Raw genomic sequence first — 18,192 nt, 5'->3', positions numbered from 1 at the left:
ACAATAAACTAAATTTGATCCCGGGTTGTGTGTTTCCTTGTTATGACATGTGGTATGATCAGTTTCAAAGGATACATTATTATGAACACATTATGGAAAAGAATGGAGCATTATAATTATAACTCTCTATTACAGCTTTCACTGAGGTTGATAAAGGACAGGCTTTTGTTGCTGAATCGTTCTTGTAATTACATCAGCGCTAACAGGCAGCAGTCACCTTCCATTAGGGGTGGGAGACAGGGAGCCTTACTATTTAAGTGATCACATAAGGTGCCGAATGAATCATCTTCAGCCTCATCATGAGGAATTAAAAATAGAAGGGAACAGTTGACATCATATAGCGGGTTTTTAAGGCACAGAAAAATGCCAGATCGTCTTTTAGGGAAAAGAGCTGCCTGAAGTGGTGTCCCCAGCCACATGTGAATAGCGTAGTGTCAGCACTTCTTGGACTTGAGGGTATATCACCATCTCCTGGGGGGCTTGTACACACAGATTGCTGCGTCCCAGTTGAATTTCTGATTCGGTAGGTGTGTGGTGGCCGGGTCGGAGATTTTGCATCCCCAACTTCCCAGATGATGTTGGTGTTTCTGGATCTGGGCCTATACATTGAGAACTGTTGGGCTGTGGGAGAGAAACAGGTGTAATGTGGGGATGGTTCCAAAAACAGAATTTTAAGATGAATTTCCCTTGTGCCTCTTAAAATAATTTTTATGAAAATAGCAAGTTTTGTTTGGGATTATGTACAAGTTTTGTAAAGGGGATCTGCTTTTTGTGACACTGTCATTGTTAAAAATAGTTGCAAGTCTACATAAGTGGTCCCCTGACCTGCTGTTATCGTGTCTTGATAAAATCTTGGATAAACTTTTTTGGCTACAAGTATTCTCTCTCTAATTCAAGTTAGTGATGAATTGAAACGTTGCAAGATTTGAATATTTTTTGCTAATTTGTAAATCAAGCACTTTACCTGGGAACCATCTACAGGGTAACAGTCTTGTTAAGTAAGGGTATTCCAGGGTCCAAGCCACTGAATCATTGTAATTGTCACACCTGCCTGATAAAATGGCGGTGATGTGGTCGTTAAGTTGTGTCTGACTCTTTGCAAACCCATGAAGTATAGCCCGCCAGGCTCCTCTGTCCATGGGATTTCCCAGGCAAGAATGATGGAGTGGATTGCCATTTCCTTCTCCAGGGGATCTTCCTGACCCACAGATTGAACCTGTATTTCCTGCATTGCATTCCTGCATCGATTCTTTATTCCTGAGCCACCACCTGCCAAAATAGCTGTTAGCAAAATGAAGATGTAACGCATTGGGCACCACCAGGCTGTGCTTCCAGACTTCTGACTGGTTCTAGAACTGCCCTTTTATTATCCTATTAGTTTATTATCCTCTGATAGCAGTAACAACACAATAGTAATAATTACTAACATTTGTAGAGGATTTGCTGCCCCTCTGATGTGGCAGCTGCGCTTTTTGTCTGTGATAGTCCGTGAGTCTCCCCATCATTTCTGACAGAGACACTGAGGTTGCCTCTGCCTCAGACCCAAGAAGATAGAGCCTTTGGTTGTGAGATAGGGCCTTGCGTTTGTGTCCACAGTGGGAGCCTTGGGGGGCAGATTTAGATTGGAGTTTACTTTGGGGAGCTCTCTGTGGAGCCTTTATTAGACAAAACCAAACAAAGGTCAAGATTATGCAAGTTCTGTTGTCAAGGTCTTCTCTAGATCTTTGTTACTAGGCGGCATTGCACTTGCAGTACATTTAGTCAGTCTGCCCAACCCAAGGTGAAAGCCATACGATGCCAGGATTGTCATTATGGGACTTCTTCCTCTGTGACTGTCTGATGTTCTTTAGGGGAGATTGAATGACTTAAAACAATAGGGAATTATACTCAATATTTTGTAATAACCTGTAAGGGAAGAAAATTTGAAGAAGTGTATATTGTGTATATACATATGCATGAACTGAATTGCTGTGCTGTACACCTGAAACTAACATGAAGTTGTACATTTCAATTTTAAAAACTTCTTTAAGGAAGTGAAAAAATTTAAAAAAGTAAGGCGTTTGGTGATGGTCATGATTTGTTTCTAATGTGTACCATTCAGTGGTCTCATCATTGAAAATCTTTGTTCTAGGCATGAAAATATTTTCGGCAGAGCAGTAGGCTCCCTTGAACTGTTTGCTCACATGAATCTATATACGGGACAGCTTTGGTGCTCTCAGTGAGTCACCTTTGCTTAGACTGTGGAAAAGTGGGGAGGGAAAGTCTGCTTGGAGTTGTATCTGAGGTTACATCAAGATTCTGAGATTCTCCATTTGGAGATGTGCTGTCCATAGGAAATAAGAAGAGGGACTCTTGAGTGTAAAACTGAAAAGGGATCAACCTGACAGATGACAGTGTTGAAAGGCATTAGGGACAGGGAGGTGTGAGATCCACATGCCTGGAATTGGCCTCTGTCATCCTGTGTCATCATATGCAGAGTAGATACTGCAGAGGTGGTCCTTCAACAAGCTGGGTTTATCATGGCTCCCCTTTCAAGATGCTTTGGGGAAGGGGCGATAGGCAAGATACTCAGATGCAGATTTCTAATAGAATGCCAGTCTAGAGGGCAGAACTCATCAAGAAGGTTATTTTGTTTGTGGGTCATCCATAATATATTTTATCCAAATTATAGATTAAGAGGGGTAAATGTCTGAAAATGATGCTCCAGTTTTTCCTAACTACTCTCTCACTGTCCATCCCCAATGATTGCCGTCTTATTCTTTTTAGATTGAGTTGCACTCCCATGATCTCTATTTCGGGTTTCCCTGGTGGCTCAGACGGTAGAGAAACCACCTGCAATGTAGGAGACCCGGGTTCAATCCCTGGGTCAGGAAGATTCCCTGAAGAAGGGAACTGATATCTATTCCAGTATTCTTGCCTGAAGAATCTATTTACAAGTGTTTTCACAGTTAGGTTTAATTAAGGTGGGAAATCAAAGCATACACCCAAGATGAGATTGAGGGAACTTACAGAAAAGATACTTTTGGGTAAAATCTTGATGAAAGCTATGGAGTGGTGCTGTTTGGAAAATGGGGATGGAGAACATTTATCTAAGACATTTACCTATAAACACAGCTAAAAATAGTTCTAAACTTTCATTAATATTATATACGTGGTTCTGTAGGAAATGATATTTAAGATTAGCTGAACTTTAAAGTTTTGCTGAGGATAAAAATGAATGGCCTTTGGGCTTCTTGGTGACCATGAATTTTACTAATGTATATTTTCATATGACTCAGGGAGTAGTTTGCCTGATTTTTAAGGTGAAGTCAAGATTGAGTTCTTTATTAGTATGAGTATTATGAAAGAATAAAAAAATCCAGATTTGAAAGCATTGGGGGAGGTAAAAGATAATGAACTTTTTTTTCCCTTTTGGCACATGATGAGCATTTTGACTTATGAATCATACCAGTCTCACTACTGTATGATTCATTAGCCACCACAGCCTGTGCACTGGATCACACTATCCAAAGGCAGACTACCATGTAATACAACAAATTAGATGTTTATGAAAACATACAGAAAAGAGCACTGAAAGTAAGTTGATATTATTCAGGTCGGAGCCACCGAAGTGTTCATTTTGTTAGCTGATACCACTACAAAAGAATGTATTTTTAATGTTGATGAAGGTGCTTAGGATTGTTTTCTCTAAATATATCTTGGTGCTGCTTACAGGAGATAGTAGCTTTTCCTGTATCATGATAACCCAGTTTCACAACCCATTCCTTCACCTCAAAGCTATCTCAGATAATAGCTGGTATTAAAAGGGTCATGTGATCACTGGCATTAATTTGGTACCCTTCCAGCCTTCTGCCCTTCCTTAGCAAACATTTGAGGCCAGACTGTTTCATGGAAATCATGGTTTTGGAATGGTGATAGATTGAATCTGCTCTTATAAGTTGCCCCAGTGCACAGCCCTCTGCTATTGTTCAGAGATTGTTGACACACACAAAAATGTTAGTACTGTGAAGGGAAGTTATATGTTGCAGACCATATTTGGAAATAAAAAGCAAAACTTTATCAAATGTTTTTCAGCAGAAGATGGTACATGTTCTTCCACGAGGGGCTTATGGAAGAGGTAGACCTGTTGGCTAGTTTTAAAAAACTTCTGGATAGTCAGCTTGAAGGTGGATCTGTGCAGTATGGTCCTTATTTTCTCTCCCTCCTCCCTCTCTCTCTACTGAGCTCTCAGTTTTATAATTATCTGCTGATAAATTCCATGAATATCAGAAACACAATGTATGTTATCTGTAAAAGGACTGTTTTCCCCCTTTTACTGAAAAGGAGTGTTATTTAGGGAAAATATTAGTGATATCACAAGCACATAGTAGATATATTTCTAAAATGGCTTTTTACTGCTCTTCTGGTTTGCTTTTTCAAGGTGAAGCAGCTGCAAGTAATGTTATATTTAAATGAACAGGCTTGTCATTCAATTGGCTATATCGTGTACTGCAAACTCCTTGGTTTTTTTGTCACTGAGCTATGTATTTTTTAAATTGTGTGTATGCACATACTTGAGACTGTGTGTATGAATTAATGTAGTCCAGTCCGGAAAGCATTAGAACTGGTAAAAGCTTTGGTTTAATGCCTCCTGAGACTTAGAACAAGAGAGTGGTTTTGTGGAGATGCTCCATCTTTGCCAAATGGAGCCTTATTCCTGCTGAACTAATAATGGATGGATTTGGATCCTAACAAGTGAGATAATGTAATTTTTTAGAGATATGCCTCTGGGTGTTGGAGTGATAGGGAATTCTCATCTAGCTATTTTTAGGTGTTTATCTTAAAAGGCAGTTGGGTTCCAAAATGTGAGGCATAGTTCGTAGAAGCGCTTTGTCAGCCTGTCTGTTTGCAGTGGCTCAAGTCCGTAAAGAGGAGAAACTTAAAGATGTCTTTGTCTTTGTGATTGCAGGAGTGATTACTGTTCTAACGTGGACTTTGGAGGCAGAGCCATCAGGCCATGTAAGTACTATGATAAACAGATATTTAAGCACAGACTGGGATATTTGCCCTTAGGGAGAGGACTGAGTACTTGAGTCAGAGCATTTGGAACCATCAAGACCCAAAAGGCCAGGGGATCACTCTTCTAGTGCGACTCAGTCCCAAGGGCATGTACGTTTCTGGCTATCTGGTTAAGACCTGGTGAAATTTATCATTTGGGTTAATTGGGCAAGGATGTTTTATCTGCTTCGAATTAGTAAAGTGACTGGAGCAGAAGGCCATCTATTACATCTATTACTATTCAGTCGTTATCAAACATAACTGTATCGAACTGAATCTTGGCCAGATACTCTTAGATAGAAGTGCAGGCCCCTTCAGACACAGAGGATCGTGGTGTGAACATAACAAAGCCAATGAACTGGAGAGTGTGACTCATGATGACTGCATGATCTCTGAACTGTGTCCGTATCAAAGAATGTTGTAAAAGAGTATATTTTCCTTAGCCCCAGTTACGAACGTATTTTATGGAGGAAGCAATTTGCTAAGTACGCTCCTGTTCTAGTACGAATAGTCCTGAGTGCTTAAAACCATGATCTAAGCTACCTTTGAGAGTCACCTTGGTAAATCAGACTTTCAACTTGGGAGCAGAATTTTTGGATTTTACAGGCTGATAGATTTGGGTGTTGAGGTTATGGGGCCAGCAGAATGAAACATTAAGCATTCATAATTGGTGTTTCTTTCATGTGTGTGGTCTTTGAACAAATTTTGTCCTTAACAACATCACAGAAGAAAAACTACCCCAGCAGCTGACAAGCAGATGAATGTCTGTGAATAAAAGCCTTAGTTAGAACTCAAATCATGTGACCGCGTGACTTTTATCAGAGGCTTCTCCCTGTCACCTTGAGAGTTTGTCCCTCTGGGAGAAACCAGAGAAAATAAGAAGTGTCTCCTTCAGAACCTCAAAAAGATTTTGCATCTCTAAAGATATGGGATTTTGTCTGAGATGGAACAAGCATATTTAATCCATCTTACACACCCTCCCCACCCCCACATCACACACATGACTTAAAGGGAATGAGCTTCATTTCAGAGACTGGTTTAGTTAAACCATCTGTCTTCCAGGGTCTGTCTGAAACTAGTGTAGTGTTGACAGATAGGGAAGTTCGTTCACTGCCCTTCAAGAGTTGCCAAGTGTGGCAGCTGGGGGCATAGCAAGCTGACATGGTGAAGACTCACTACTGGGTCTGTGGTCCCTGGTACCCAGGTGCTGTGGCCTGTGCTCTGGGAAGGATACGCATCTTTCTGGCTCTCCTGTGATATCTTTTGCCCCTTGTACTCTGTTGGGTTAACAGTCTCCATGGAGCAGGCAGACATGTTGGCATCTCGTGGCACTCCTGGGCTGTGCCTGTCTGCCACCAGGAATGGCATCACCTTCCCCCTTCAGTGTGCCAGCACCTAGCTGCCTTTGGAAGGGCCTCTTGGCTCCTTTCGAAATAACTGCTGAAAGAGCAGCTGTCTGTCGGCCTCCTCCAGAGCCGTGGAATTGGGCCGTTGTCAACCTGTTGGAGGAGTTCCCAATGCAGCAGACTGGCTGTCATTGACATTTATAACTTGAAAGCCATATCACAGATGAGTTTGCGTTTCTTATCATCCTTTAAATAGCGTTCAGGATAGAAAGCACACTCTCCACACTTCGACAACGCCCAGGGCTTGGGCAATGGTTGGGTCTTCCTGAAGGTGGAAGAAGCATTTACCTTTGTCCCCTGGCCAGTTTGTAAACCCATCATCTCTCTTCTGACTCAGCTGGGAAAAAGATGTCCCAGCTTTCTGCTTGGGTTTATGTATGATCTAAACTGTTAGTTTAGATCAGGGAGGTGGTTGGCTTCTGCAAACAAATGACTCTTGAGCTCTGCCGTGGAGTCTGTGGTAAGAAATGCGTGTAGGGGAAAAAAAAAGGGTGTTTCTCAAATAGGTTGGTAGATCCCACACCTGTTTTTTTATGCCTTAATTTCTCAAAGAAAATCTTCTCCATTTTGTTTCTGGAGATAGGACTGGAAGAGAAAGATGTCGTGTTTTGTTTTAAATGTATTTATTTGTGACTGTGCTGGGTCACTGTTGCTGTGTGCAGGCCTTCTCTAGTTGCGGCGCAGGCTTCTCATTACAGTGGCTTCTCTTGTGGAGCGCGGGCTCAACAGTTGTGACGAATAGACTCAGTTGCTCTGCAGCATGTGGAATCTTCCTGGGCTGGGATGGAACCTGTGTCCCCTGCATCGACAGGAGGACTCCTAACCGCTGGACCACCAGGGATGTCTGAAAGATGCAGTGTTGATGATAAAAAAATACAAATTAAAACCATAGCCACCCCAGTAGATCACATGAACACATTGCAAAAGAAAGCAGAGGAGATGCGGGAGGGCAGCGGAAGGCGCTGTATTCATTGTGGCTCTGTGTAAACCATAAATTTCTTGAGCAGGAGGACTGGCCTTACTCCCTTCACATCACTGGTGGGGAGTGAAGATCCTGGCATGTGGCTTCAGGATGAGCTGAAACAACGAATGTCAGAGAGAAACAGGTCTCAGGTAGAAAAGTTTGGTTTCATTTTATTTGTATCCTGCTAGTGCAGGCACTGAAGTACAGTCATCCACAAATCCAGATGATGGGGTTTCAAGTTCATGATGTTTTCCTGTTGGCGTCAAAGAGAGTAATCCTGGAAGAGGTGTAACAGAAAGGGGGGTGCTTAGATGGCATGCCTGGGGTGCAATTAAAATGAAACAGCCTTCACTCTTTGTGCTCAGATTTCTTTCTGTGGTTCCTGGGACATGAGTGTTGTCATAGGAAATGTCGGTGCTTGACTTTGGCCATATGCTAGGCAGCTGAGTCCAGTGTGTGGCCTGCCTGGAGTGAGGCAGGACAGGCTGTTGAGCCAGCTTGATGGTGGCCACAGGCTTTGGGAAGAAAATCAGCTGAGGGTGGTTGTCACCTCCCTGGCCCTCTGCCTGTGGCGTGCATGGGAACTCCATCTCAGTCCTCCTTCTCAAAGCCCATGAGGTGCCTATGTTGTATCTAGAGAGCTGCTGCCCATTGATAACAACCACATTGGGTTAGCAATGCTGGCCTCAGGGAAAGGTGGGGGTGCAGGGCGGAGGTCAAGGCAGGGGCCACCCCTTGTCTTGTCCCTGGACCAGACAGGGAACAGCAGAGCAGTTGTCTTCCCAAGGCATGCCCAGTTTGGACAGGCTCTAATCAGAGCTCCCTGTTCATGGCAAGAAGTTTCAAAACAGTGTCATGCATCTGTTCTCTGGTTTACTTGAAAAAAAATTTTTTAAATTTCAAATACCCAGAAAAGTACAGCAACTTAGCAGAACACTCGCTCATTTACATCCCCCTTGACTCCCTGCCTTTCTGATCCATGGTTGACACATGTCTTAATAACTGAGAGGTGCTGAAAATTAAAATTACTATCCTTTTGTCTCTGGAAATTCTGAAACAGTGTGGTCTCCCTGGAACCGAGACAGACACTGAGCCCCGCATAGTGTCCATACTCTGGGAACGGGTGGTGCTGTCTGACTCTGCTGTTTCCTGGGGTTTCTTTTGTTCCTTCTGCTAGGTCATGGCCATCATTGCCATTTGTCTGGTTTTCTCTGCATTCATTTTCAAGGAGATGTATGTGTTTAAATCGTTCTCTCCAGGTCCTCCTCCCCACTAGCTCGGGCTTCCTTGTAAGGGGTTGTTCAGTGGGTCCTGTTGGGCAGAGCTAATATGGTCTCCACATCCCCTTCCCTTCCCATAATACTTCATCATACCTGATGCCACACACATAGACACACTGTCTCTGATATGCACACTCGCTCTTATGTGTGCATACTCATGCACGCACACGCACACACTTGTGCACACTCACGCACTCACACACACTCACTCACACACATGACTCACTCTGTAAATAATCTCTCCTTTCTCTCCAAGCCAGTGTGGGATCTCTCCGTGTATCCCCATCTCCCTGGAGGAGAGAGGCAAAGTCTCCTTCACTTTTCATCCCAGGTTGAGATGATGAATAGACATCATCTGTCAGGCATGCTGAGGTTCTCTCTTGGGTTAATTAATGTGGGTAACAGCTACTGACAGGTTTCCAGTCCTTTCTTCTTGTACCGTGACTGCTTTCTGGGACTAGTTGTTGTCATTGTTGTTTAACTGCTAAGTCATGTCTGACTCTTCGTGACCCCATGGACTGTAGCCTGCCAGACTCTTCTGTCCATGGGATTCTCCAGGCAAGACTACTGGAGAGGGTTGCCATATCCTCCTTCAGGGAATCTTCCCGACCCAGGGATCAAACCCAGGTCTCCTGCATTGCAGATGGATTCTTTACCACTGAGCCACCAGGGAAGCCTTTCTGGGACCAGAGTCCTGTGTTATTGTAGCTGTGTGGATGGAGGACTGATTAATCACTTGACTTCCTTTTGGCCTGAGCTCTGGATGGCTCACAGGAATTGGTATCCACAGCGCATTCATTGGAGGGGCTCCGGGAAAGTTCACCTGTCTAAGGGGAGGCACCTCCTGGAAAGGAAGGGTGAAGGGTGGGTGGAGGAGACCCTGGGTGAGCCTGAGGTAGGAAGGATTGGGGGAGAGGGTGCAGTGATCTTGGTAGAAGAGTCTGGGGACACTGGGTACCGACAGAAACAGAACCAGCTTTTAAAATTCTAAACCATCACAGACTGTTACCATAAAAATAAATTACTAGAAAAGTGAAATAAAAAAAGAAGTCTAAAATACAAGCCTTCAATTTTATTATGAGATTCAAAGACATAAAATTACCCTGTCCACTGGCTGTAAAAGTTAACACTTACCCTCGGTTTTGGTACTTCAGAGACCAGAAACTCTTTGTGGACTGGCCCTGCTCTGTGGATGCGCCCCCCACCCCGCTTGGAGTAGCATTGACCTGGGAGATGGGGGTCTTAGCTTTGTTTCTGCTGAAAGGCCCCCCCTGACCTCTCTGAATCCTGGTTTTTTTTGTACTACACAGTAAAAGCGTTGTTGGTCTGCAGGGCACAGTTCTCCCTAACAGGAGCTGGGGAACCAGGAACAGTGCTTATTACTGTGACCCTCACTCAGGTGGTTCTCCTTTGGAGATCTGTCTGGAAGGGACATGCTGGGGATTATTTCATGTACCCCCATGGCCACTTTGACCAGGTGTCTGCCCAGCTCATTTGAAAAGGACACATCCATGCATTCAAGACCTTCTGTAACGGAAAGACCTCGTGTGTGTGTGTGCCTGTGTGTGTTTCAATGTGGACAGTCATTTTGCCCCCAGTGCCAGTTTGCTTTTTTCCCTCGTTCACAGTTTTAGGCTGGTGGAGATGGGGAAATAACCCCTTTTAAAAAGTCATTTAGAGGGTTTGGAGAAAAGGGAACCTTCTTATACTGCTGTGGAAATGTAAATTGATATAGCCACTATGGAGAACATATTGAGATTCCTTTTAAAACTAATAATAAAACTATCATATGACCCAACAATCCCATTACTGGCCATATACCCTGAGGAAACTGTAATTGAAAAAGACACGTGTACCCCAGTGTTCATTGTAGCACTATTTACAATAGCTAGGATACGGAAGCAACTTAGATGACCATCAATAGATGAATGGATAAGGAAGTTGTAGTTCATATACACAATGGACTATTACCCAGCTATAAAAAGGAACGCATTTGAGTCCATTCTAATGAGATGGATGAACCTAGAGCCTATTATGCAGAGTGAAGTAAGTCAGAAAGAGAAAGACAAATATATTAATATGTATATACGGAATCTAGAAAGATAGTACTGATGATCATACTTGCAGGGCAGCAAAGGAGATGGAGCCATAAAGAACAGACTTGTGGACACGGTGGGGGAAGAAGAGGGTGGGATGATTTGAGAGAATAGCATTGAAACATATACATTGCCGTATGTAAAATAGGTAGCCAGTGGGAGTTTGCCACAGGGAGCCCAAAGCTTGTGCTCTGTGACAACCCAGAGTGGTTGGATGGGGAGGGAAGGTGGGAGGGGGGTTCAAGAGGGAGGGGACATTTGGCCAATTCATGTTGATGTATGGCAGAAACCATCACAATATTGTAAAATAATTATCCTCTAAAAATAAAAAAATTTTTAAAGAATTCATTTAGCATAATACATTCTGGAGAGGGTTTGGAGAAAGGGGAATCCTCCTACACTGTTTGAAGTGAAGTGAAGTCGCTCAGTCGAGTCTGACTCTTTGCGACCCCGTGGATTGTAGCCCATCAGGCTCCCCCATCCATGAGATTCTCCAGGCAAGAACACTGGAGTAGGTTGTCATTTTCTTCTCCAGGGGATCTTCCTGAGCCAGGGATCGAACCCAGGTCTCCCACATTGCAGGCAGATGCTTTAACCTCTGAGCCACCAGGGAAGCCCCCTACACTGTTTATGGGTATGTAAATTGGTGCAGCTACTGAGGAAAATAATATGGAGGTCCCTCAAAAAAAACTAGAGATATCATCTGATCCAGCAATCCCACTCTCGGGCATATACCTGGAGAGAACTTGGATTGGAAAAGATACATGCACCTCATGTTCTTTGAAGCATTATTTATAACTGTCAAGACATAGAAACAACCTAAATGTCCATTCACAGATGAATGGATAAGAAGATGTGGTACAAATATACAACGGAATATTACTCAGCCATAAAAATAATGAAATAGTGCCATTGGCAGCAACATGGATGTATCTAGAGATTATCAGACTAAGTGAAGTAAGTCAGAAAGTCAAATATTATATCATTTCTATATGGAATCTAAAAAATAGTACAAACAAACTTGTATATGAAACAGAGACAGACTCATAGACAAAGAAACACATTTATGGTTACCAAAGGGGAAGAGGGGGAGGGATAAATTGGGAGTATGGTATTAACAGATGCACATTGAAAGTGAAAGTGAAGTCGCTCAGTCGTGTCCGACTCTTTGCGACCCTGTGGACTGTAGCCTACCAGTCTCCTCCATCCATGGGATTCTCCAGGCAAGAGTACTGGAGTGGGTTGCCATTTCCTTCTCCAGGGGATCTTCCCAACCCAGGGATTGAAACCGGGTCTCCCGCATTGGAGGCATACACTTTAATCTCTGAGCCACCAGGGAAGCCCTTTACCATATATAAAATAAACAACAAGGACTCACTGTATAGCACAGGAAACAACATCTTACAGTAACCTAAAATGGAAAAGAATAAGAATATAGATATATATGTATGGCTGAATCACTTTGCTATATACTTGAAACAAAATATTGTAAATCAACTACACTTCAACTAAAAAAAAATGCTATTTCGTGACCAAGGCTGGATAGGGCTTGACTTTGTGAACCCTTGTCCTCCAGGATCACCCTGCAGTGCTCATTCTAGCCTGTGGAAGGGGGCACAGATACAGGTCCCCTGGACACCGGCCCCCGCCCCTGCCCCTTGCTGAGACACCTCATCCAGTTGTGTGTCCAGGGAGAAGAGGAATATGCGTTCTGTGCGTAGCAAGCATTGCCCACAATCCCCTCCACCACCACCCCCCACCTCCTGCTTCTCTGATTCATTCTTGCATCCTTTTATCTGCATGAGCTGCTTTACTTCTCTTTACATGCTTGTACGTGATTATCGTCAGGCGTTTCATTTTTATATGCCCTGGATAAGAAACAATGGGAGGAGAAGATTGGAAATTGCCTCAGGATTAATGGACATTGATTATACCAGCCGCTGTCAGCAGCCAGCAGTGGCCAGTGCTGACCAGGAGAGTAAATTGGCCATGTGCCGTTGGCTGCATTTGGATCTTTTTTTTTTTAAAAAATCAAGGTGTGTAGGAGTTGAGAGTACTGCTTAATCTTTTTAAAGTAAATAGCACTTATACAGCGAGAAGCATATACAGCGAGAAGCCTTTGATGCAGGGGCAGCCAGGAACCTATGTTGAAAGATGGGGAAGGTAATGTACTTGATAAAAAGCTGAAGAATAGTTCTCATAGTTTAGTTCTAATAGTTTTGTAAGTGCATTTTTTCCCCCTGCAAGCAGTGAATTAAAAAAGAGAAACCAAAGGACCTTTATTTGTCTTTAATCCAGAGATTCCAAATGTGAGAGGTGAGGTTGCAGGAGGGATCGGGGCGTCTGTGTGTGGTGGGGCCTGTCTTTGCAGGAGATTTGCCTGGTTTACTGTCCTTCTGGAGTCATGTGTGGTGGCATGTCAGGATAACTGGACTAAGCATCTATTTTCTGTAGAGGACTTTCTACAGAAAACTGGGCTGGTAGGTGATGGAAGAGGTGACAATGACATACCAAAGAGACTGTGTGCAGCCACCGGAAGATACCCACCCCTGGGGCTGCAGGGGGCATGGGAGTTGGCCATGATACCAGAAAGGACTGAATCCCTGGCAGAGATGCCGGTGGGTGGCTGGAAAAGGGGTGAGAGACCCCCGCCTTTTTCCTCTCCTGTCTTCCCAAGAGCTGCTGGTGCCCGGCTACGTGGAAGCTAGTTGGCGGGAGAGTTTGATAAACTGATAAATGGAGTTTGCTACCATATGTTGCAAAAAGGACAAGGTGTCCAGAGAATGTATGTGAGAGCAGACAGTATGTGTATGGAGTATTGGAGTATGTATATTGGAGTTTCAGCTTCAACATCAGTCCTTCCAATGAACACCCAGGACTGTTCTCCTTTAGGATAGACTGGTTGGATCTCCTTGCAATCCAAGGGACTCTCAAGAGTCTTCTCCAACACCACAGTTCAAAAGCATCAATTCTTCGGCGCTCAGCTCTCTTTATAGTCCAACTCTTACATCCATACATGACTACTGGAAAAACCATAGCATTGACTAGATGGACCTTTGTTGAGAAAGTAATGTCTCTGCTTTTTAATATGCTGTCTAGGCTGGTCATAACTTTCCTTCCAAGGAGTAAGCGTCTTTTAATTTCATGGCTGCAATCACCATCTGCAGTGATTTTGGAGCCCCCCAAAATAAAGTCTGACACTGTTTCCACTGTTTTCCCATTTGCCATGAAGTGATGGGACCAGAAGCCATGATCTTTTTTTTCTGAATGTTGAGCTTTAAGCCAACTTTTTCACTCTCCTCTCATTTTCATCAAGAGGCTCTTTATTTAGTTCTTCACTTTCTGCCATAAGGGTGGTGTCATCTGCATATCTGAGGTTATTGATATTTCTCCCAGCAATCTTGATTCCAGCTTGTGCTTCTTCCAGCCCAGCGTTTCTCATGATGTACTCTGCATATAAGTTAAATAAGCAGGGTGACAATATACAGTTTTGATGTACTCCTTTTCCTATTTGGAACCAGTCTGATGTTCCATGTCCAGTTCTAACTGTTGCTTTCTGATCTGTGTACAGGTTTCTCAAGAGGCAGGTCAGGTGGTCTGATATTCCCATGTCTTTCAAAATTTTCCACAGTTTATTGTGATCCACACAGTCAAAGGCTTTGGCATAGTCAATGAAGCAGAAATAGATGTTTTTCTGGAACTTTCTTCCTTTTTTGATGATCTAGTGAATGTTGGCAATTTGATCTCTGGTTCCTCTGCCTTTTCTAAAACCAGCTTGAACATCTGGAAGTTCACAGTTCACATATTGCTGAAGCCTGGCTTGGAGAATTTTGAGCATTACTTTACTGGTGTGTGAGATGAGTGCAATTGTGTGGTAGTTTGAGCATTCTTTGGCATTGCCTTTCTTTCGGATTGGAATGAAAACTGACCTTTTCCAGTCCTGTGTCCACTGCTGAGTTTTCCAAATTTGCTGACATATTGAGTGCAGCACTTTCATAGCATCATCTTTTAGGATTTGAAAGAGCTCAACTTTTTACACCATGTGATACGTTATGGACTTGTTTGACTCCCTAATAATTACAGAGAACATTTGTGGAGTGCTTACTATACACAGCTTCCTTTGTGTCTCAGATGGTAAAGAATCCGCCTATGATGCAGGAGACCTGAGTTTGATCCCTGGGTTGGGAAGATCCCCTGGAGAAGGGAAAGGCTACCCACTCCAGTATTCTGATCTGGAGAATTCCATGGACTATGTAGTCCATGGGGTCGCAGAGAGTAGGACACAGCTGAGCAACTTACAGTTTACTACACAGGGAAGGCAGTGTTCTTAGCACTTTATCTGTATTCATTCATTGAATCATCAGACCTACTCAGAGCAACTCAGTACAGTTGATCCTCATTATTTGCACATTCTGTATGTACATATTTGCTTCCTTGTTAAAATTTATGTGTATAAGACCCAAATCAGTGCAGTGCTTGTGCAACTCTTTACAGACACAGAATGGAGGACAACTTGAGTTACTGATGTGCGCATTCCCAGCTCAGGAGATCTTCTGCCTTTTTGTTTCAGGTCTTATACTTTAAGTAGGTGTCCTCTTCATGGTGGCTCAGATGGTAAAGTGTCTGCCTGCAACGCGGGAGACCTGGGTTCAGTTCCTGGATTGGGAAGATCCCATGGAGAAGGAAATTGCAACCCACTCTTGCCTGGAAAATTCCAGGGACTGAGGAGCCTGGTAGGCTACAGTCCATGGGGTCACAAAGTGTTGGGCACGACTGAGTGACTTCACTTTCACTTTCTTCTTCATGGTATAATTAGTGCAACTCTTGGCATGTTTTGAGTTTTCTTTTTTTTGACTGGTGATTTGTTGTTTAAAATGGCCCCCAAGCCTAGTACTGGGACTGTATCTAGAGTTCCTGAGGGCAAGAAGGTTGTGCTGTGCCTTAGGGAAAAAACAGGTATATTAGATAAGCTGCTTCAAGCACGAGCTTAGCCCTTTTGGCTGCGATTTCAGTTTAATGAACCAACAATATATAGTAAATAAGGTGTCCTAAAACAGAAACACATAAAACATGGTGATATACTTTTTAAATAATTTATTTCTGATTTTTTGGAAAAATTAATAGGTGAAATTAAATATGTTTTATTTTTTATTTACTGGGCACACAGAATCTTAGTTCCTCAACCAGGGATTGAACCTGCACCCCCTGCAGTGTAAGCACAGAGTCTTAACCACTGGACCGCCAGGGAAGTCCAAGTGGATGATTATGCACTGATCAGATGACAAAAATGTTCTAATTAGAGGATCATGGAAACCTAACCACATATTCCCTTCCCCTAGGAGTACTGGTTTAATATTTGCCAAGTCAGTGTTCACGATTTTTGTAGATTTTATAGAGCATCATGATTTCAAATGATGGCCATCATGGTGCCACTGTTTTCCCCAGTTCGTAGATGGAGACCAAGGTGGCATAAGGCCAGAAGGTTGCTGAGCATCACCCAATGGGATGAGAACCCAGGCAGTCAGGCTCCCTGCCCTTCACCATGTGTTCTCTGCGTTCATATTTGTTTCCTACTCTTTTCCATCTCCTGAATCTGCTGTTGATGCTGTTGGAACCAACCCAGCAGCTCTTTTCAGTGATAAAACTCCTGTTGGTAAGGCCAACAGTTAGCTCTGGTTGAGATTCCTGATGTGTATAATTCTACAATAAAGGTAATAATATTTGATATGTGTATGAAAACCTCCACATAGTTCAAACTGAAACCATTTACCTCACATTGGGACTCAAACCCACGTGGCTGGGAGTCGAACCCAGTCAAAACCCAGTTTGGGACTCAAACCCACATGGCTGGGACTCAAACCCAGATAAAACCCACGGTACCTGGTTTCAGGACTTAATGAAGTTCAGGTTCTTGATGTCTCATTGCAGAAGAGACAAAGTGATAGTTAAGAAATGGATTTATTCAGATTCAGAGAGAAGCACACTCCACAGGCTGAGTTTGGGCCATCACAGAGGGCGAGTTGTGGTGTGGTTAGTTTTTATAGGCTGGGTAATTTCATATGTTAATCAGTGGGAGGATTGTTTCATCTGTTTTGGAGAAGGGGTGGAGATTTCCAGGAACTGGGCCACCACCCACTCCTTGGTCTTTTGACAGTGCCTTGGAACTGTCATGGCGCCTCAGGGTGCGTCATTTAGCTTGCTGATTGAGGATCCGTCAAAGTGGACGTGTCCACCATCTTGGACCCATTTGATTCTAATTGGTTTATGTTGTGTCCTTGGACTATGTCATACTTTCAAAAGTGGTGCCCTGCCCCCTTCCCTCCTGTTACAAAATGATTTAGTTCTCGGGGCAGTTCTCAGAAGCATACATCACCTTTGATTTCATAAATAAAAGCTGGCTTCTTGGGAGGTTGTGATTTGGGCAGGGCCCCAGGTTGAGAAAGTGCTAGGTAGAACAGAGACTCAAAGCCAGGTTTCAAAACTAGGCTCTTTTGGTAATACCCAGGCTGCCTCCCTGCCAGGTTCTCCAACACTGGCCTTGACACCACCTTTCCGATTGGCTCCTTCCAGGCTGCTTTGACCTGGAGAAACCACAGCAAGTTAGAACAGAGCGTGAAAGAAGTGATTCCAAGGGATAATCCAGAAATACTTTCTTTAAAATAATCATTTATGTCCTTGTTTACAGAGTATCTTTCACTGGTTTGAATGGCCTTTTTGGGAAGATGCTAGTTTTGTTTCTGTTCACTAGGGAAATATTTGAAAATAAAGGAAAATAAGTTATGAGGGCTGCTTGTGTTTTTCTCAGTGGCATACTCTTTGTATTTAAATATGTGTGTTTGAATTAGAAATAGATGTACTTGTGAAGAATTAAAAGGGTGCTATTAAAAAAAAAAAAAAAGTCTCCTCCCCTGGGGTGAGCACTGGGCTTGATCTGTGTGTTGTTACAAGTTCTTCTAACCTCCACCCCAGGGACTCTCAGCTGTCCAGAGATGGGGGATGACCTTTCTCACCTCTTAGGGTGGAGGGTGTGGGAGTGTATTGCTGGTCTGTGACTGCAGAAGGTAGGGCCTAGGCATGCAGATAAACACCCTATGGCATGCTGGACATGCTCACAGCAGAGACTCATCCAGCCCGGATAGTCAGTAGTGCTGATGTTGAAAAGTCCTGTTTTACCTTCACTACAAATGTTGGTGACACAAAACCTTCTGTGTCTGAACTTTTACATTTTTGTGTGTTCAGAAGGCTTCTGTTTGTAGGCTTCTTTTGCTTGTGTGCAGCTGCCTCCCATGGGTGGGGCCATGGGTGTGGTCCACTCCAAGTGGGGCTGTCAGAGGGTGGAGCCTTTAGAGAGCCTAAAACCAATACAGCTGACTTCAACCTTCTGCTTTTTTTCCTTATCAGCTTATGTG

General features: G+C 43.4%; 1 protein-coding gene across 6 annotated transcripts in view; it reads left to right on the top strand.

Moving 5' to 3' along the window:
• Window positions 1-18,192, top strand: part of MGAT5 (alpha-1,6-mannosylglycoprotein 6-beta-N-acetylglucosaminyltransferase) — a 398,273-nt gene that overhangs the window by 54,976 nt on the left and 325,105 nt on the right. For 5 of the 6 annotated variants that reach the window (XM_061439540.1, XM_061439514.1, XM_061439503.1 and 2 more), the window contains exon 2: window positions 4,949-4,998. The exons of the other annotated variant lie outside the window; for it this stretch is intronic. The gene's annotated coding sequence lies outside the window, so the exon portion shown is untranslated. The remainder of the gene's footprint in view (window positions 1-4,948; window positions 4,999-18,192) is intronic. 6 annotated transcript variants of the gene reach the window in all.

Source organism: Bos javanicus, chromosome 2 (genome assembly GCF_032452875.1).
Source record: "Bos javanicus breed banteng chromosome 2, ARS-OSU_banteng_1.0, whole genome shotgun sequence".
NCBI lineage: Eukaryota > Metazoa > Chordata > Mammalia > Artiodactyla > Bovidae > Bos > Bos javanicus.
This window is presented reverse-complemented; position numbering and strand designations above follow the sequence as displayed.